At 40.3% G+C, this 20,277-nt stretch overlaps 1 protein-coding gene across 4 annotated transcripts in view; it reads right to left on the reverse strand.

The window, feature by feature from the left end:
• The window catches only part of KPNA3 (karyopherin subunit alpha 3), a 108,144-nt gene that overhangs the window by 87,568 nt on the left and 299 nt on the right, over positions 1–20,277 (reverse strand). The gene's annotated exons all lie outside the window — the stretch shown is intronic.

Raw genomic sequence — 20,277 nt, forward strand, 5'->3', positions numbered from 1 at the left:
CCTGATTCTATTATATTCACCAGTTTATTCTGTTCATCAGAATTTTTATTCACTTGATTTTTAGATTCACTTGTTGATAGATGTGTATTTGTTGTTCATAATTTGTATCTTTACCTTTTTCTTCTTCTTCCTCTTCTTAAAGGATACCTTTCAGCATTTCATATAATCCTGGTTTGGTGGTGATGAACTCCTTTAGCTTTTTCTTATCTGTGAAGCTCTTTATCTGACCTTCAATTCTGAATGATAGCTTTGCTGGGTAAAGTAATCTTGGTTGTAGGTTCTTGCTATTCATCACTTTGAATATTTCTTGCCACTCCCTTCTGGCCTGCATAGTTTCTGTTGAAAAATCAGCTGACAGTCGTATGGGTACTGCCTTGTAGGTAACTAACTGTTTTTCTCTTGCTGCTTTTAAGATTCTCTCTTTGTCTTTTGCTCTTGGCATTTTAATTATGATGTGTCTTGGTGTGGTCCTCTTTGGATTCCTTTTGTTTGGGGTTCTCTGGGCTTCCTGGACTTCTAAGTCTATTTCTTTCACTAGGTAGGGGAAGTTTTCTGTCATTCTTGCTTCAAATAGGTTTTCAATATCTTGCTCTCTCTCTTCTTCTGGCACCCGCATAATTCGGATGTTGGTACGCTTGAAGTTGTCCCAGAGGCTCCTTACACTATCTTCATATTTTTGGATTCTTTTTGTTTTTCCGGTTGGGTGTTTTTTGCTTCTTCGTATTTCAAATCTTTGACTTGATTTTTGCGATCCTCTAGTCTGCTGTTGGATCTCTGTATAATATTCTTTATTTCAGTCAGTGTGTGCTTAATTTCTAGTTGGTCCTTTTTCATATCCTCGAGGGTCTCACTAGATTTCTTGAGGGTCTCACTAAATTTATTGGCGGTTTCTAGAAAATTCTTGAAAAACCTTATAAGTGTGGTTTTCAACTCTATATCCTGTAGTTTGCTTTCCTCCATTTCTGTCATTTGTGACCTGTTTCTTTGTCTCTGCATTTTTTATGCTTCCCTGTGTTGATAGAATGGCTTTCTGTGCTAGGTGTCCTATAGGGCCCAGTGGCTCAGCCTCCCCAATTACCTGAGGTGGACACTCTTGGTGCACCCCTTTGTGGGCCTTGTGTAGTCTTGTTGTAGTTAAGCCTTGATTGTTGTAGGTATCACTGAGAGGAATTGACTTCCAGGCCAATTGGCTGTGAGAATCAGCTGTGTCTACAGTGGGAGAACTTCTGTGCTGGGGCACCCTTCTGGGACAAGACTTGCTTCAGTGGGGCTTTGGTGCTCACTGAGTCTGCCCCCTGAGTGTGTCCCTTATGGATCTGAGGAGTTGCAATCTGGATGGTCCCACTCTGACCACTGGGTACACTGGCTCTTGGATCTCTAAGGAGGTGCTAATTTAGCCTCTGCCTGAGGCTACCCAGCAGGAGCTACGCAGAGATCTGCAGATTCCTCTTCTTTGTTTGGGGTTTGGAGGTGCCCAGATGAGGCCCAGCTGTGAAGCAATGCAAGCTGCTGTGGGGCCTTGGGCCTTCTTTTGGAAGTTCTGGGTCTCTCTGACCCAGCTGCAGTTTGTTAGGTAATTTTCAGATTGCAAAGGGCCAGGCTTTTCATATGCAAAAGCCTCTGGGCACAGCTTGGGTGGGGCGGGGTCTCAGGGGATCAACAGCCCGGAGCTAGCAGCTATGGCTGATCCTCAGTCCTACCCTAAGAGGCCCTGAGTCTCAGTGTCCCGGTAATCGCTGCAAGCACCTCTGAGAGAAAGCCGCCCTCGAGTTCCGACCGATGCCAGACAGTTCAGTTTCTCCCCGTATGAGTCTGGGCCCCCAGAGACTCGCCCGGAACTGGAGTTCAGGGCAGTCGGGAGCTTGAGACTCGCTCTCGATTGGAAAAGACAACCGTGTCCTCAGTTGCCAGCCCTTTCCACGTGCGCCTCCGTACCTCTGCACTTTACTTCCGCATCTCCTCTGAGTCTCAGTGTGCTTTTCTCTTTCCTTCTAGTTGTAGAATTTCCACTCAGCCAGCCTTCCTGTGGTTCTGGATGATGTCTGTTTTGTCTTTTAGTTGTATTTTTGAAGTGGTTGTGCGAGGCAGCAATTTCCGGTGTTTACCTATGCCGCCATCTTGGTTTCTCCCTATAGTTTGTTCTTTAATCTTTTCTATACTTTAAGTATGGGTTAAATTGTGTGTAATCACTGGAAGCACCAACTAGTTCTGCCTCTGAGAATATCAGAGGGATTTCCCAGAAGAGATGACATTTCTTAAGTGACTGTTTTTTTCTCACAAATATAGCTTATGAGCTTGAAACTTACAAATATTGGTCTTTCAAAAACACAAACAACGTAGAATCTAAATAGCAGAACATTAAATTATATTAAATTTGCTATTTGAATGGAAGCCAAGCATTATTTTGATGTAAAAGTTCTTGCCTAGTATGGGAAATTAAGAATGAATAGAAAAATTTAAACCTCCTTTTCTGTAAGTCCCACTGGTCTGCTAGCTATAATTTAAAATATAAAGCAGGGGTGGGAAAGTTTAATAGTAAACCTAATAGAAAAAAAATGGAAATCTCTTTTTCCTCCTCAAAAAAATATATTCCAATTCCATTGCATCTATAGTTCTAGATATCAACTAGAATTTTAAAAAGTGAGGAGGGATGTGAGATTTTTCACTTTATAAATAACTTTACAACGGGATTCCTTTAAAAAACTTAAAGGAGTTTTAAACACATACCTCGCTATCACCACCACCACTGCCACCAGTTAAGGCACAGTATATCAGAGTGCCAAACATTCAGGCAGATCTTATGTGCAAATTTTAAGACTCACTCCCTTTGCAGCTCCTAATCTTCCTGGATTTCTCCCCTACTTTGTCAGCCTGGAACTCTGTACGCTGATAAGCAAGCCAATAAGGCTATAGCATTCTGTCCTAAGAAGTGGGAAGATTGAGAAATATCCTCAGACAAAAACTCTTCAACTCATGAATTTTATTAGTTATAAGAATAGGCTCCCCCTCTAGTTCCTGCCTGCTTTTGATTACTTCCCAGTGCCTTTCAATGAAAAATTTAATATATTTTGTCCAGGTCTTAGAATTGTTATGTAATTCTGTGTAAGGTACTGCACATCATGACTAGAAGCCAGAACTCTTATTATATGGTTTTCCATTCTGAAAATTCTTTCATTAGGTAATTTGTGCTAGTATTAGGTATAATTTACCTTTTTCTTTTAATAACAGTTTTATTCAGATATAATTCACTACCATAAAATTCACTCATTTAAAGTACAAATTCATTGGCTTTTAATACAGAGTGGTGTACCTACTACTATTTCCTAATTTCTTTTTAATGATGAATAATACACTTGACCCTTGTCCACTTAAACACGGATTCCCCCCCAAATAAATACACAGTCAGCCCTCTGTATCCCATCCATGGATTCAAACTGCGAATGAAAACAGTCTTTTCCACCAGGGCTGAGAACCTGTGATACAGAGAGCCAACTATATGCATTGATTTATATCCTTTATATAAGGGACTTGAGCATCTTCGAATTTTGGTATCTACCGGGGGGGGGGGGTGGTGAGGTGGTCCTAGAACCAATCCCCTGCAGATACTGAAGGATGAATAAAGTTTCTGGGAAGTCGAAAGTTATAAATGAATTATCAATTGTGTGGGATATCAGCACCATTAGCCCTTGCATTGTTCAAGGGTCAACTGTATTCCATTGTAAGGATATACCACATTTTATTTATCCATTAATCAACTGAGGGATACTTGGGTTATTTCCACTTTTTGGCTATTATGAACAATACAACTATAAACATTTGTGTACATGTTTCATCTCTCTTGAGTATACACATAGGAGTAAAACTGCTGGGTCATATGGCAACTCTATAATTAATATTTGAGAGAACTACCAAACTGTTTTCCAAAGTGGCTACACTATCTTACATCCCTCCAGTGTAGAAAGGTTCCAATCTCTACATATCCTCCCCAACACTAGTTATTATCTGTCTGTCTGTATGTTTGTTTTAGCATTAAGTGATATCTCATTGTGCTTTTGATCTGCATTTCCCTAGTGATCAATAATGTTGGGGGTCTTTTCATGTGCTTAATGACTATTTGCATAATTTCTTTAGAGAGCTATCTGTTCAAGTCCTTTGTCCATTTTTAAATTGAATCATTTGTCTTTTTTTACTTTTGAGTTATAGTTCTTTATATATACTAGATACAAATCCTTTATGAAATACTGGAGGCCTGGTGCACAACATTCAACATTTGTGCACTGGGCGCGGGGAGCGGGCCTAAGCCAGCAGTCGGATATCCTTAGCACTGTTGCGGAGGCAAGAGAGGCTCCCGCCACCGCCACTGAGCTCACCAGCCATGAGCCCAGCTCAGGGCTTCTGGCTGAGCAGCGCTCCTCCTGTGGGAGTGCACTGACCACCAGGGGGCAGCTCCTGCATTGAGTGTCTGCCCCTGGTGGTCAGTGCATGTCATAGTGACCAGTTGTTCTGCCATTCAGTTGATTTGCATATTAGCCTTTTATTATATAGGATATGATTTGCAAATATTTTCTTCCATTTGTAGGTTGCCTTTTCACTTTCTTGGTGATATCTTTTGAAACAAAAAAGATTTTAATTTTGATGAAGTCCAATTTAGATATTTTCTTTTGTCACTTGGGCTTTTACTGTCATACTAAGAAAACACTGCCTAATCTGAGGTAATGAAGATCTACACCTCTGTTTTTTTCTGAGACTTTTATAATTTTAGTTCTTATAGTCAGGTCTTTGATCAATTTTATATGATGTAGAAATCCAGTTGTCCCAGCACCATTTATTGAAAAGACTATTTTTTCCTTGTTGCTCTGTTTGGGCACCTTCATTGAAAATCAACTGACTTACAAAAAAAATCTGTAAATATAAGAATTTATTTCTAGATTTTTAAGTCTACTCCATTGGCCTATATGTCTATTCTTATGCCAGTACTGGGCAGTCTTGATTACTGTTGGTTTGTAGTAACTTTTGAAATTGTTAAATATGAGTTCTCCACCTTTGTTCTTTCTCAATAATGTTTTGGCAATTTGAGGGATCTCTTGCAAGTCCATATGAATTTTAGAATCAAGTTAGCAGTATCTGTAAAAAAACAACAAAACAAAAGGAAAGGAAAGGAAAAAAGCAAGCCCCATTAGATTAAATGCCCCTCAAAGGCAGAGATCATAATCACAGCCTATAGCCCATGTACTTTTCCCCTTTGTATTCCAAAACTGGATTAACTTAACTCCAAGTCTCTCAAACATTCCACTTTCCCAAAATTTCAAAAGCTCAAAAAGATAAATAAGATGTTTGTTTGTATTAGCCCACATTCACTAAATTTAGAGAACAAAAGCAAATGTCCAGCCCTATAGAACTTTAACATCCAAGTATCAATTCCTTTATTTCAAGCAAAACCAGTGTTTCCAGAACTCAATGCATAACTGAAAACCACACTATTGCTACCAACCATAGTCCATGACAGTAACTTTAAACTGTGCAAGGGGAGTGAGGAAACATTTTAAATTACTGTCACTTCTATGAAGGATTTAAGTCAATAAGAAGTTATGCTCATTCAGGAGTATATTTGCGTTTCATCATTAAATAGTATAATAGCCTTAATTGGGAATTACCAGTTTATAAACTTTCTCCCTAAAACTTATAAATATCTGAATGCTGAAATTAACTTATTTAGAATCATGATTTATATTTTCATCTTCTCTTCCCTTTAAAAATATATTTAACTTTTAAAGTAGAATAGAAAACTAGTAAGTGAAGAGATAGACATAATCTGTTTCACTTTCCCTACCCTACTGCAGCCCATCCTCACATCTGTCTGTACTTCTCCAAGCCTTTTCCCCCTGAGACTCCTTCAAAACTAACCAGAACTTTTATCTCTTACTTCAATTCCCTAACAGTTCCTCAGTTACCCTAGGCTCAATCATTTATTCCTTTTCTAGCTAGGTCCTTAAGTCTCTTTTGCTCTGGTTTCTTCAATTTAGCCTACAAGCAGTAGTTAATCCCACCCTTCTAAAGAAATAAGAAACAACAAAAATCCTCCTTTTCACCCTACCTCCTTCTCAAGCTAACCAGTGGTCTCTCCTTCCTATAATTATCAATTTTTAAATTCAGTGTCCACTGACTGGTTTCCTCAACTCCAACTTACTCCTTACCCCATCATAATCTAGCTTCCAGCCTCCACCACTTCCTGGGTTTTCCACTTCTCATTGGTCCACAATTGCCAAATAAAATGAATGGCTTATTTCAGATCCTCATTATACCTCTCATCTTTGCAGAGTTTGATATTGCAACTCTTGCCCTTCTTTCAGGAAACTCTCCTGCCCTAAGTTCTGATACACTACTTTGCTATAAGCTTCCTACAGTGGAATTTTCACTAGTCCCCTAAAATGATGTGAGAGGAATCCCCTAGTCCTCTTTTTTTCTTATTCCCATAAACCCTCATTTATATTATCATTCTAATTGCTCTAATCATTTCTTGAACTATTTTCCAAATCTTTACTAATGTCCACAACATCCTAGAACAGGGTAAGCAAACTATGGACTGAGCCAAATCCAGATTGTAAGCCAAATCTAGCCCTCTATCTGATTTTGTAAATAAAGCTTATTGGAATAGTCACACCCATTTGTTTGCCTATTGTCTATGGCTGCTTTCATCCTCACCAACCCATCTGCTATGATACAACCAAAGCAATAGCTCTTTAAAAATATATATATGTGTGTGTGTGTGTGTGTGTGTGTGTGTGTGTGTGTGTGTTTATTGATTACAGAGAGGAAGGGAGAGGGAGAGAGAAACATCAATGATGAGAGAGAATCATTGATTGGCTGCCTCCTGCACGCCCCCTAGTGGGGATCAAACCGGCAACCCAGGCATGTGCCCTTGACCGGAATCGAACCCGGGATCTTTCAGTCCACAGGCCAACGCTCTATCCACTGAGCCAAATCAGCCAGGGCCAAAGCAATAGTTCTAATGAACAAAACTCACTTCCCTATCTAAAATTTTCCCCAGAGAAGAGATTTTTCACAATCTGGCCCCTGCCTATCCTATCCAACTTTCCAATTACTCCACCTGTAGTAGACACTGAATTACTTTAGTTCCCCAGAACATATCATGCTGTCTCTTACTTCCAGGCCCCCACCTAAGACTTACTACCGAAGAAATATCTAGACATTTTTCTACTTTCAGCTTAAGCACAACCATCTCCATGAAGCCTTCCTTGACTCACCCTTGCTGAGTCTCTATGTGCCCACTGTACTCTCTACATAATTCCATTATAGTAAGTATTTCTTTGCTTTCACATCATTTCTGTACTAGTCTAGCCAATACTTGAGAAGGAACCCTGAGGCAGAGTAGGAGAATGGTTATTAAGGGCACAGGGTTTTAAAGGAGGAAATCTAGGACTAAATGTCGGTTCTACCTTTTCCTAGTTTATGTTCTTAATAAGCAAATTAATTAACTCATTTTCTTCATCTGTATAATGGCAATATTTGTGAGGATTATTAAACATACTATCTAATAAAAGACAAAAAGGGTAATTGACCGTACCTTCGCTACGCTTCCCATTGGCTAATCTGGGCGATATGCAAATTAACCGCCAACCAAGATGGCGGCCGGCAGCCACGCAGCTGAAGCAAGCAGGAGGCTTGCTTGCTCCAGTGATGGAGGAAGCCAAGGTTCCCTGCCTGCCGCGGCCCGGCTCTGAGCTCCGAAAGCAACAAAGTTTCAATTATAGAAGCTAAACAAACCCCAGATACCTGCTTTCAGCAGGCCATGGCCTCAGAGCTGGAGCAAGCAAGAGCCCAGCTCTCAGCTCCAGTGACAGCAACAAAGTTTCAATTATAGAAGGTAAATAAATCCCAGAATAAAAAAAAGAAAAAAAGAAAAAAAGGAGAGGCTGGGAGCTTCAGTCGCCGGACAGCCTGAAAACGGCCCTCACTCAACCAGACTGGCCAGGCACCCCAGTGGGGACACGCACCCTGAGGGGGGGTGAGGCCAGCTGCAAACAGCCATCAGCCCCTCACCCAGGCTGGCCAGGCACCCCACGGGGACCCCCACTCTTATCTGGGACACCCTTCAGGGCAAACCAGCCAGCCCCCAACCGTGCACCAGGCCTCTATCCTATATAGTAAAAGGGTAATATGCAAACTGACCCTAACAGCAGAAAGACTGGGAATGACTGGTCACTATGACACACACTGACCACCAGGGGGCAGACGCTCAATGCAGGAGCTGCCCTCTGGTGGTCAGTGCACTCCCACATGGGGGAGCTCTGCTCAGCCACAAGCCAGGCTGATGGCTGCCAGTACAGCGATGGTGGTGGGAGCCTCTCCTGCCTCCTCAGCAGCGCTAAGGATATCTGACTGCAGATTAGGCCTGCTCCCCGCTGGCAAGTGGACGTCCCCCAAGGGCTGCCGGGCTGCCAGAGGGATGTCTGATTGCCAGCTTAGGCCCAATCCCCCGGGGAGCAGGCCTAAGCCAGCAGGTGGTCATCCCCCGAGGGTCCCAGACTGCGAGAGGGCACAGGCCGGGCTGAGGGACCCCCTCCCCGCCGAGTGCACAAATTTTTGTGCACCGGGCCTCTAGTTATTCTTATAAGCAGAGTGCCTTGCACATATTAAGTGTTCGACAATTATTGGTTATCATTTTCACTTTTTACCCCCACACTTAGTTCAGAATTCAAATAACTGCTGAGTGAAATAAAAAATTAGTTCTATACACATTATTTTCAGCTGTGTACTGAATATTTCCATGTGAACATTTGGTTCCCAAAATTCATTATCTTTACTCCCAAACTGTTTCAATTACAGCAGAGTGACCAACTTGTTAAGGTTTGCCCAGGATTTCCTGGTTTGGACACTGAAACCAGTGGGCAAAACAGGACAATCACCTCAGTTATGTTGCAAACAATAAAAACAGACTTCAATTAATTTAAGAAATAAGGGCAGGGGGGCAGGAAGATTTTTTGGAAGAATATAGAGCAATTCAAAGAACCAAAGGAAAAGCTAAAGAATCAGTTCTATGAAAAAAAATCAGGATGAAGGCAACTCCACAGTTCTAGATATCAGGAATTAATGGAAGATTTCTTTATAGCACTTCTGCCAGAATGAATCACTTAGTTCCCAGCATTAGCTCACTCAAGATTAAAAGGGCAGGTTCAGCATTTGATTGATCTAATTTGTGTTATCCAGAAAGGATGAGACACCTTAACTAACCAGATGCAGGAGTACTAAGATTAAAAATCCCACCAAGTGCCCTGGCCAGTGTGGCTCAGTTGGTTGGAGCACAGTCCTATACACCAAAAGGTGACAGATTCAATTCCCAGTCAGAGCACATACCCAAGTTGCAGTTCAATTCCCGGTCAGGGTGCATGTGGAAGGCAACCCACCAATGTCTCTCTTTCTCTCTTCCTCTCTCTAAAAATCAATAAAATAAAATAAATGCCACCAAGAGTTATCCAATAGCAGAAGAGCAGCTTCCAAAGACCAAATCAGAATGTTGTTTCTCAAAGAAGTGAGAACAGATGTAATGTCACCATATTAACTGTTGCTTGAACACACCATGCCTTTAAGACTCCATGACAGCCCTGCCGGTGTGGCTCAGAGGTTAAGCCCTATGAACCAGGAGGTCATGGTACAATTCCCGGTCAGGGCATATGCCTGGGTTGCAGGCTCGATCCCCAGGATGGGGCATGCAGGAGGCAGACAATCAATGATTCTCTCATCATTGATGTTTCTATCTTTCTCTCTCCCTTCTTCTCTGAAATCAATTAAAAAATGTATATTTTTTTTAAAAAGAAAGGAAAAAAAAAGACTCCATGACATATTTACTGTTATTCATGCTATTTTTCTTTTTGTCTTGGCAAACTCCTACACATCCTTCAAGACCTAGCTGATGCTCAGCCAGTGTTGCTCAGTGGTTGATCATGGACCTATGAACCAGAAGGTCACGGTTTGATTTCCAGTCAGGGAACATGCTGGGGAGAGTGGGGAGGGGGCTCGATTCCCAGTAGAGGGCATGCAGGAGGCAGCCAATCAATGATTCCTATCATTGATGTTGCTATCTTTCTCTCCCTTCCTCTCTGAAGTCAATAAAAATACATTTTAAAAAAGACCTAGTTCAAGTGTGATCTGTGTAACCTTTCTCAATTTCTCCAGGTACAGTTAGTCGCTCCCTTTCTCCAATCTCTCATAGTACTCTGCAAATTATATAACTGTATTATAGAACTTATGCTGTACACTAAGTATATGCTTAGGTATCAGTCTCTTCCACTAAATGAATTTCCCTAGAGCAGTGGTTCTCAACCTTCTGGCCCTTTAAATACAGTTCCTCATGTTGTGACCCAACCATAAAATTATTTTCGTTGCTACTTCATAACTGTAATGTTGCTACTGTTATGAATCGTAATGTAAATATCTGATATGCAGGATGGTCTTAGGGGACCCCTGTGAAAGGGTCATTCAACCGCCAAAGGGGTCGCGACCCACAGGTTGAGAACCGCTGCCCTAGAGGAAGGACAATATTATTCATATTTCTAATCTTTGGCATTAACAATGACTGCCTGACACATAACAAATGCTAAATAAGTGTTTAATAAATCTGTTATCCAGGATACTAGGATACATGAAGCATCAAATTAAAATAAAAGAGAGGAGCTACTATAAGTAAACATGCTGACAGTAACAAAGAGAACACTGACAGACTAAGAGCAAGGGAAGAACAGGCAAAAAAACTGTGAAGAGTAAAAACTCCACAAGCATAAGGACAAAATTCTGACAAATCTAAAATCCTGAAGGCATGACTTAAGTAAAAGCAAAAACCAACATCTACATGCATATGGTGATTCTCTTCTTAAACAGAATATAATTGTTATTTTCTAAATTATATTCTATTTAAGAAGGCAGAGAAATGTATAGGACATTTTCAGAAACATTGGCATTTCAAAATAAAATCTGTTATATAAACAAGTAAACTTATAACCCAGAAAACTCAACCATTCAGAATACATTTCAAGTAAATATAGTCATGATTTATTTTTAACTTTTTTTTCAAATATATTTTTATTGATTTCAGAGAGGAAGGGAGTGGGAGAGATAGAAACATCAGTGATGAGAGAGAATCATTGATTGGCTGCCTTCTGTATGCCCCACACTGGTGATCGAGCCCGAAACCCAGGAATGTGCCCTGACTGGGAATCAAACTGTTATCTCTTGGTTCTTAGGTCAACGCTCAACCACTGAGCCATGGTGGCTGGGCATATCATATTTCAACTGTTAATGTTGGGATCTGACAAAATTTTCAAAACTGCCCTGAAGTACAGCTACATCCTCCTTATATTTTTAATGTTGCTTTACCTTCAAATTAAAGAAATAGAGACTTGGAAATGAGAATATTAGCCAAATCTTACACTACGAAAACAAAAAGTCAATTTAGGAATTGTGTCAGTCATGGAAAGAGAATGCCATTTACTTTGAAGTTACATTTTCTAACTCCTTTACTGGATACCAAGAAGTCAGGTTACTTTTTCTTTTTCACTTCAGATGTTAGCCTGTCTATATCACATCTCAACAAATAATTCAAATACATTCCATCAAATACAGTAACTATGACATCATGACTATTAAACTATTCTTTATCATCTGAACCCTCTGATCAATCTTAGCATCACTATTGGGATATATTCTGAAGTACACCGCATCACCAATTGAAGTATTTAACTAAAGATAGTCCAGCTTTTAAAACTAACCTCCTGTATACAGAAAATCAGGAGGGTGATAAGAAATAGGAGAAACAAGTTAAGACACACCACAAAGAAATGGACAGATTCAGTAATTAGGACATTCATTCTATTTGGTTGAACCATATGAAATTGCTGATACTTGCCTGTTTTGAACCTCAAAAATGGTAACTTCATGTGATTCAACTTCATAAGAACACTGACCTCATCACAAATTGATGGCATTTGAAAAAAAATGGGAGCCAAAAGGTGGAAGCAACCCAATTATCCATCAATGGATGAATAGATAAATAAAATGTATATACATGCAATCGAGTAAGTTCATCCATAAAAAGGAAATTTTGACACATGCTACAACATGGATGAACCTGGAAGACATTATGGTAAGTGAAATAAGCCAGTCAAAAAAAGACAAATATGTGATTCCACTTATATGAGGTTCCTAGAGTAGTTAAATTCATAAAGACAAAAAAAAAAAAATAGAAGGGAAGCTGCCTGGGGCGAAGGGGAAGAAGAATGCAATTACTGTTTAATGGAAACAGTTTTAGTTGGAGAAGATGAAAAAGTTCTGTAGATGGAAAGTGATGCTGGTTACACAACAATGTGAATGTACTTAATGCCACAGAACTGTACCCTTAAAATACATAAAACGGTAAATTTTGTATTTTACAATTAAAGAAATGATGGGAGCCTATTCTAGATTAAACAACATAAACAAATGTGATCTGATCTTGTTTAATTATGCTTCTAAAGACAAAATGTAAAAAACCAACAATAATAATTAAGGGTCAACTGGAGAAATTTAAATATGGACTGGATTAGATGTTATTAAAAAATCGGGGCCCAGTGCACAAATTCGTGCACCTTGAAAGGAACTGTGGGTCGCGAGGCTGTGTAGGCACAGGGGCGAGTCTCAGCCCATCCTCCATGCCCCTGCCCAGCCCACGCCCAGGCCCTCCTGCCATGGCCCCCAGTCCCATCTGCCGGCAGCCCCGCTCCCGCCGCCGCTGCCGCTCCCACGCACTGATGGTGCCGGCCCCACTTGCACCCACTGACAGCGTGGAGTGATTGGGGCCAGTGCCAGCAGTGGGTGTGAGTGGGGCCAGTGTTGTCAGAGAGTGCGAGCTGCTGCCCCAATCGCCCCTCAGGAGCAGGGGGAGGTAGAGAAGCCTTCATGGGTGATCAGGGCCAGCAGCCGCCACTTGCACCCACTAATAGTGCCAAGTGATCAGGACTGGTGCCGGCACCAGCAGCGGGTATGAGCAGTGGCTCTGGCGCTGGCTGTGGGTGTGAACAGGGCCAGTGCTGGCAGTGGATGTGAGCGGGACCAGCGCCGGCAGCAGGTGCGAGCGCCAGGTGGGACTGTGGTGCGTGGGAGCAAAGAATTTTCAGTAACCACCAGAAGCTTGCCATGATGACAGCGACTGGAGCCCCACCTTGGCCACCGCTCACCTGCTCCACTATCCTGCTGCAGCCAACACCCACCATGTTCCGCACACGTCCCCTGATGGTCAGCACACATCATAGCGACCAGTTGTTTGGTTGTTCGGTTATGCCAGTTGTTCCACCATTCGGTCTATTTGCATACTAGCCTTTTATTACATAGGATTATTGTGTCAGGGTAATGTGATATTTATGCAAGAACACATTCTTATAATTTACAGAAGATACCTTAAGTCTTCAGAAATAAAATGCCATATCTGCTATATTCAGATGAACAAATGATAAGCAAATACAGCAAATTGTGACTTATTAAATCTAAGTGATATGTATATGGGCCTAATATATTTTTCTATATATTAGAACATTTTTATGATTAAAAACAAGAACATTTTAAAAATTATTTCACTATCCATGCTATCCATGTGTTTTAATCTAATACCTTACCTATCATAATAAGAAGTTTAGACTAGATTTGGGAAGCAGTAGGAAAAGGCACTAAAAGATTAATGTGTCACTTCAAAAATATAGTTTAGAAAAATTACTGGGCTGGTGATATCTGGTATGGATTTATTTATTCAAGAAATATTTTAGTCCAACCGGCATGGCTCAGTGGTTGAGCGTCGACCTATGAACCAGGAGGCCCTCATTCAATTACTGGTCAGGGCACATGCCCGGATTGCAGGCTCAATCCCCAGTGTGGGGTGTGCAGGAGGCAGCGGATCAATGATTCTCTCTCATCGATATTTCTATTTCTCTCTCCCTTCCTCTCTGAAGTCAATAAAAAAAAAATTAAAAATATATTTTAATGCTTACTTTGTTCCAGCCACTGTACTAGGAAATAAGCAATGAGGATGTATAGCTTTTGTCTTCAAAAAGCTCACAATGTAGGAGGAGAAACAGGTAAAACATAATTAACACATATTATCACAACTATAATGAGAAAGATATACTCAAGAGTTCTTCCAGGAATGAAGAAGGGTACCTAACTCAACCTGGGAGAATGAAGGGGACTCAGAAAGATTTCTCAGAGTTGAGTATTTAAGAGGGGTAGGAAATTAGCCAGGCAACAAGAGGCAGGGAAGGATATTCAGTCAGCAGAATAGCTCTGAGAATAGAAATAGCATTGGCAAGCAGAGGAGGGCAGGATTCCAGATTATATATAAGCATATAAGAAGTTCAGTGTTGCCAGAGCTTAAAGGGGTATGGAGGGTGGGGGGAGGAAGTTGACTCTGGAGAAATAATCAGGTATCAGGCTCACTGAAAAATCTTATAAATTGGAGAGAAAATACCACTTTGGAGGCAACTTTTAAACTGCCCGGTGATAAAGGTTGAAAGTAGGCTGGAGGCAGTGGAATACAGAGGCAGGGCCAAAATCCAGAGACAGCACAGAGATTCAAGATACATGACTAGCATCTGACTGAATGTGGAAGATGAGGAAGGAGTCCAAGAAACCTCTCAAGTTTCAAGTTCAGTTCACAGTGCAAATGATGCCATAAACAACAAAAAAGGAAAAAAAGAGAGAAGCAGAACGTAACTTTAAACACTTTGAGCTTGACAAACTGATGTGATGCTCATGTGATTAATTTACAGCAGATTAAAACAGATTTAAATTCCTCCCTCCCCCCAGAAATGATGGTTAAAACTAAGGGAGCTGCTAATGTGGGCAAGAAAAACGGTCTATACTGGGGAGTCACAGACAAGAATCCCAAGAATCCCACACTCAATGCACAGGAAGAAGAGTTGGCAAAACCAACTAAAAAAGAGTAGTCAATGAGATACAAAAAACAGAAAAGATTATATGCTGTTAATACATCATAGTGTACCTGCTATATGGCATATAGATTCCTAAAAATTTTCATGTTCTGCAAAATCAGGAATAAAGAGAAAATACATAAGAGAAAATACAAAAGACAGCTGCGGCAATAAGCACCTTTAGACGGAACATATGGTTAAATGAAGCCAAGAGGTAGAACATGAGTGAATGGGCAATGTGTTCATACTGCTGGGCTTGCTGTGTGCAACTGTGTGTTCCTGTACTTCAATTGTTTGTGTTCAAGCGCTCTTACTTGGTTGGGAGTGCTAAACAATCAATGTGCTGGTAAGAATCAAATAGGAACCAAAATGAATTTTGCATTAACCAACATCATTCCTCTTAACCATTCAAGTATGAATTGGTTCATGTTACAGAAATACATCACAGCAGGAAAGTCTGTCAAAGGAGGGCTTGGCAACAATATCACTCACTGCCATAAAGTCAACACCCAAAAAATTAATATCTTAGAATAATAGTGTGCTTTTCACTCCCAAATGTAGAGTGTTTTCAAGTCTACTATCTAGTTTCTCTTCTCAAAGAATATTTATTAAATTTTATATACTGGTCACTAACATCAGTCACAGCCCAAGGTCCCTACCCTCAGTGAGCTTCTTAACAGTGCCCACATACTTTTAAAAAATTTGTTGTACATCACAGCAATTTATCCCAAAGAGGCAAAGGAAAATTTACTGAGGAAATTATTAGAGAGAAGGAAAAGAAAAGGAACTAATAGTAATAGGTATGCTATTAGTCAACCAGGAAAGGTCCTATGGAGAACTAGAATGGCATGATGTGGCAGAATTGTGATCTTGGTGTTCCAGAGATATATGAAGGAATCTGAGTTTGCCAGAGTGAGCCCCACTAAAGAGATGGCAAAAGAAGGTATATAGGTGAATAGCATGTACAGAGGCATGGAGAGGAAACTGTGCTGGTTACTTCACCATCTCAAATACTACTAGTATATCATGGCTGGCACAAAGGAGCTATAAGGAAAAGTGGTAGGGGTAGGTGAGATAGAAAAAATAGGGCCTTTTGTGGAATTATGTGTGGCATGCTAAGGACTTTTAATGTTATCCTGAATGCAATGGGAATAATCTTACCAGGAAAGTTATGCAAAGATTTCAGAAAGATCAATCCACAAGATACACTGAGGCAGGAAGATATCAGAGACAAAAAACCAGGTGTACTATCACACTTTTATGAGTGAGAATGACAGGGGCCTAAATTAGGGCAGTGGTAGTAAGGTTGGCAATAAATGTAAAAATGTGAAGGCTCGTCAGATGACTAATACGGAAAAGGGAAGGAAGGGAGTCCAGGATAAAGTTTTAAGCTTGAACTATTAGATAGTACCCTCTACCAACAGAGGTTCCAGAGAGAGAAGCAGGTTTGCTAGCGCTAGTTGAATCTGCAAATGAGAAAATATATACATATATATACAGCTAGTATTAGAAACTATAGGATAAAGTTTATGTGTTAAGCCCAAGAAAATGGGTTACTATTTTTCATTGAAACCAACCAACTAGCTCCTAACTAATAAGGAACGTTTGCAAGAGTAAAAAGAAAAAAAAGGCAAATAAATCAAATGATAAATAGGATGTCAAACATTTTTATTAGCAAGGTTTTAAAATGCCAAAATTGGAATTTCTGTGATATATTCAAACTTTCTTACATATTTTCTCCTTAAATTAACTTTCACATAGGTCAAGTCTTAGGCTCCACTCAGTGGAGAGACAGTTTAACACAGTGAGCAAGAGTTCTGACTTTAGTGTCATGCTACTTCACTTTAAGTCTAGGCTCTGCTACTTACTACCCTGTGATTTAGGGCTAGTTACTTAAGAATTGCAGGCCTCAAGTTTCCTTCTAAATGTAAATAACAATAGTATATACTTCAGAGGATTGTTGTGAAGACTAAACACCATAACACATATAAAGCACTTGGTGTAGGTGCATTGTAAACAGTCAATAAATGTTAAGATTTTAAAAATTATTATTAGTTATCATTACTGATGAAAATATCACATCCTTGTATACACAGGTACAAGAAAAAGTTGACCTAGATGGTGGTTATCTAAATGTGTGAGTTACAAGTGAATACTTAGTCTTAAATGGAACATTTGTTTTGTGTACTTTTCTACAAATATATTTTAAAGTTTAAATATTTTTTAAAAAAGAAAAAAGCCTAAGAACCAAATGCCTTACATGAAAATGTCTGGTATTAAAATACACATTCCAGACCAAATAAAAGTAATTATTTTCACTATGTGTTTCCTAGTTTTAGCTACAAAATCCATTCTCCCTATCCAAGTTTCAAACTGCTATCAGTGATAATTACTCCCTCCCCTGTAAATTTCAGGATAATCTTTATTCTCTTCATCTTCTGTGCACTTTACACAGAAGAGGAAGAGACAGGAGAAACAGTAGGAGGAGATGCAAATCTTCATTCCATGTTATGACCATGACCATCCCCCGCCTCAATTTTTTAGAAAATTCCTCATTGTATACAGGATAACAGCACTCCAGAATTCTAGATATGACTGCATCACCTTTTCCCATTGTTCTAATCATATTATACCTTCTACTCTAAAATAAATTCCTTCAGATCTCCCCATCAAGAAGTTTCTAAGCAACTTTTTGCCACAGACATATTCTCAGACCACCGGTCTCATCTCTTCACTCTCTTCTTTTTTCACCTAACTATCTAATAGTTCAACAGATCTTTATTCACTAATTTCTCATGTGCCCTGTGCAAGTTTAGGGCATATTTCCTACAAAAGTCACCAACCTCTCTTCTATGAAGCCATTCTTGATTGAATGACTATGAAATTACCTCTCCCCACTCATAACTCCTTGGTATAACTCTACACTTTTATTTTTCTTTAGAAAATATGTCTTTTATTCTTGTACCTAGCATCTTTTTTTGTATATCAGCTCGTTGTATTATTTACAATGTTTTATCTTTCGTCTATGCTATACATGAAAAAGTAGGAATGATATCTCATCAAAGCATATTTCACTATTTTGAAACAAGCCTGATAATCTCAACTACTTAGTCACGGAGCTACAGTATAGTATAAGTTTTGAATGTAATATAATTTCTAACGGATAAGACTAAATTAGATATGGTGTCTAGTTTAGTTATACCTAAATCCACAATAAAGGCATTTGATCAGATCTGACTCCAGATTACCCTTTAGTCACATCTCCAGCACTCCCTTCTCTCTCAGCAGTCTTACTACAATCTCCCAGGACACTTCAATTACTGTTTCCTTAAGTCTGGAATGCTTCTTGTTGGCCCTCTCCCTTTCCGGGCCAACATTCTTTCACTGTTCAGGATCTACTCACTTCCATTCATCCACTAGGAATCAACTAGAACATCTCCCTTGACCATTCAGCTCCAAGTTAGGTTCTTATGCATTCTCAGAATACACATATTGATGAACTGCATTGTAATTATCAGTTTACTTTTCTATCACTCCTACTGAACTGTAAACCTCTTTGAGATACAGGCTCAATTTTATTCCCTTTTCCTTCCCCAAGACTTGACATTGTTAGATACCCAAGACAATTAGTGAACGAATGTCCACACTCTGTGACCTTGTGCAGGGTGCATACTTGAGTTTCCCCATCTACAGTAATTTCATCCTGTAAAGTGGGGATAATGCTATACCTAGTTCATAAACTTGTTATAAGGATTAAATGAGGTATCATAAAGCCTTAGTATAGTGTCTACCACATAGAACTACCATTTGAATACCTGTTATTTCATGCCTTAGTTACCCTAATGTATGTATCCTGGGAAATGTAATGTTGTGACTAATATTTTCAGACTGAAAGGCTTAGTTAGCAGTCATTAATCTAGAAGTCACTGGTTACATTCTGGCCATCAGTAAGTATGTATTATGTATCTATTATGTGCAGGAGTTTTTACTAGGTATCACTGAGCTCACACAACAAAGTAGGGGCAAATAATAAGACAAAAACCTGTCTCAATATTCAAGAAGAAAGAATTTTGTATAAACAATATGGGTATTTTTCAAACTATGTAAGTTTTGCTTTATAACAGGGGTAAGCTTCAAGAACAATTACTGACAGAGAAAGTTCAAAATTAATTCCTATCATCAAGTGGACCAATAACAGGAGGCAGTTTCAAAATTTCTTGCTGCTATTCATAACTTTCCTTTTGCTTAGAAGTATTTCTCACAAAAGTAACAACCATGACCAGGACAGAGACAGATGACCTATATTTGTCTATGAATTCCACAGTATTTCCTTAGTTGTTTCCCAATTAGTATGTAAATTTATAGCTCTGAAAAATGGCCTGAGTTTTGTCTGTTTTCTACACTGAATGGTATATTTCCTTCTTTAAGAGAGGATAAAATGCATTTCTTATTCACACTGGCCCTTAGCAAGAATGACAAAACTGCAAATCATGTCACCTAGTATTAGAAAAGGAGGCTGTGGACTTAAAACTACTTCCCTCCTAACAAATCCGGAGGTCACAGTCCCAATGAAGTTTGTGCATTACATTACATTGCTTCTAGTAGCTGCAAAGAGACCTCTAGCGCTGCCTTAATAAATCGAGTTTGCAAATAGTACCTGCTTATGTCACCTGAATGAGACAATGGCAACATGCTGTGTAGCAACGAACTGAGTGACCACATTAATGTTTACAGTTTTGTAACCACATCGAAATTCTACCAGCTTGGAGCAAGAGGCATATCCAAGGCCGTATAAACCTATGTATTCCATTTATTCCAGTAAAACATGTCAAAGAAATAATCCTAAGTGCACCCCCATTACAAACAAGAAATGCTAAGAAAACAGGTCCTGTGAACGGGGGTCGGAACAATGTCTCTTCTAAAGCCTCAACACAATAGATGGCCAACTATTGTCCACCTTCGGCTTGCTCCAAATGCCAGCAGTCACAGGGGCATGAGCTGGAACAGCTCAGCACGACTGGTCCAAAGGACAGCTCTGGAATAGAAGAAAATGGTCCTGGCGCATCCTACCCTCCCCCAACCCCCACCCTCAAACCAGTCAGCTACCCGGCTGGTCCCCACCCCCCTCTGCGGGCGCCACCGCCCGCCTGGGCCCAGCTCGCAGAAGGTAGGCGCGGGGACCCGCAGAGCCCAGGCTCCATGTGCGGCAGCGCGGGAGGCAGCGAGGGGGCTGCGCCGGCGGGAGGGAGCGCCGGCCACGGGCGCGAGCCGCGGCCACCCCCTCGGCGGGGCGGCTGACCGACCGGCG

Source organism: Myotis lucifugus, unplaced genomic scaffold, assembly GCF_000147115.1.
Source record: "Myotis lucifugus unplaced genomic scaffold, Myoluc2.0 scaffold_7, whole genome shotgun sequence".
NCBI classification, from domain to species: domain Eukaryota; kingdom Metazoa; phylum Chordata; class Mammalia; order Chiroptera; family Vespertilionidae; genus Myotis; species Myotis lucifugus.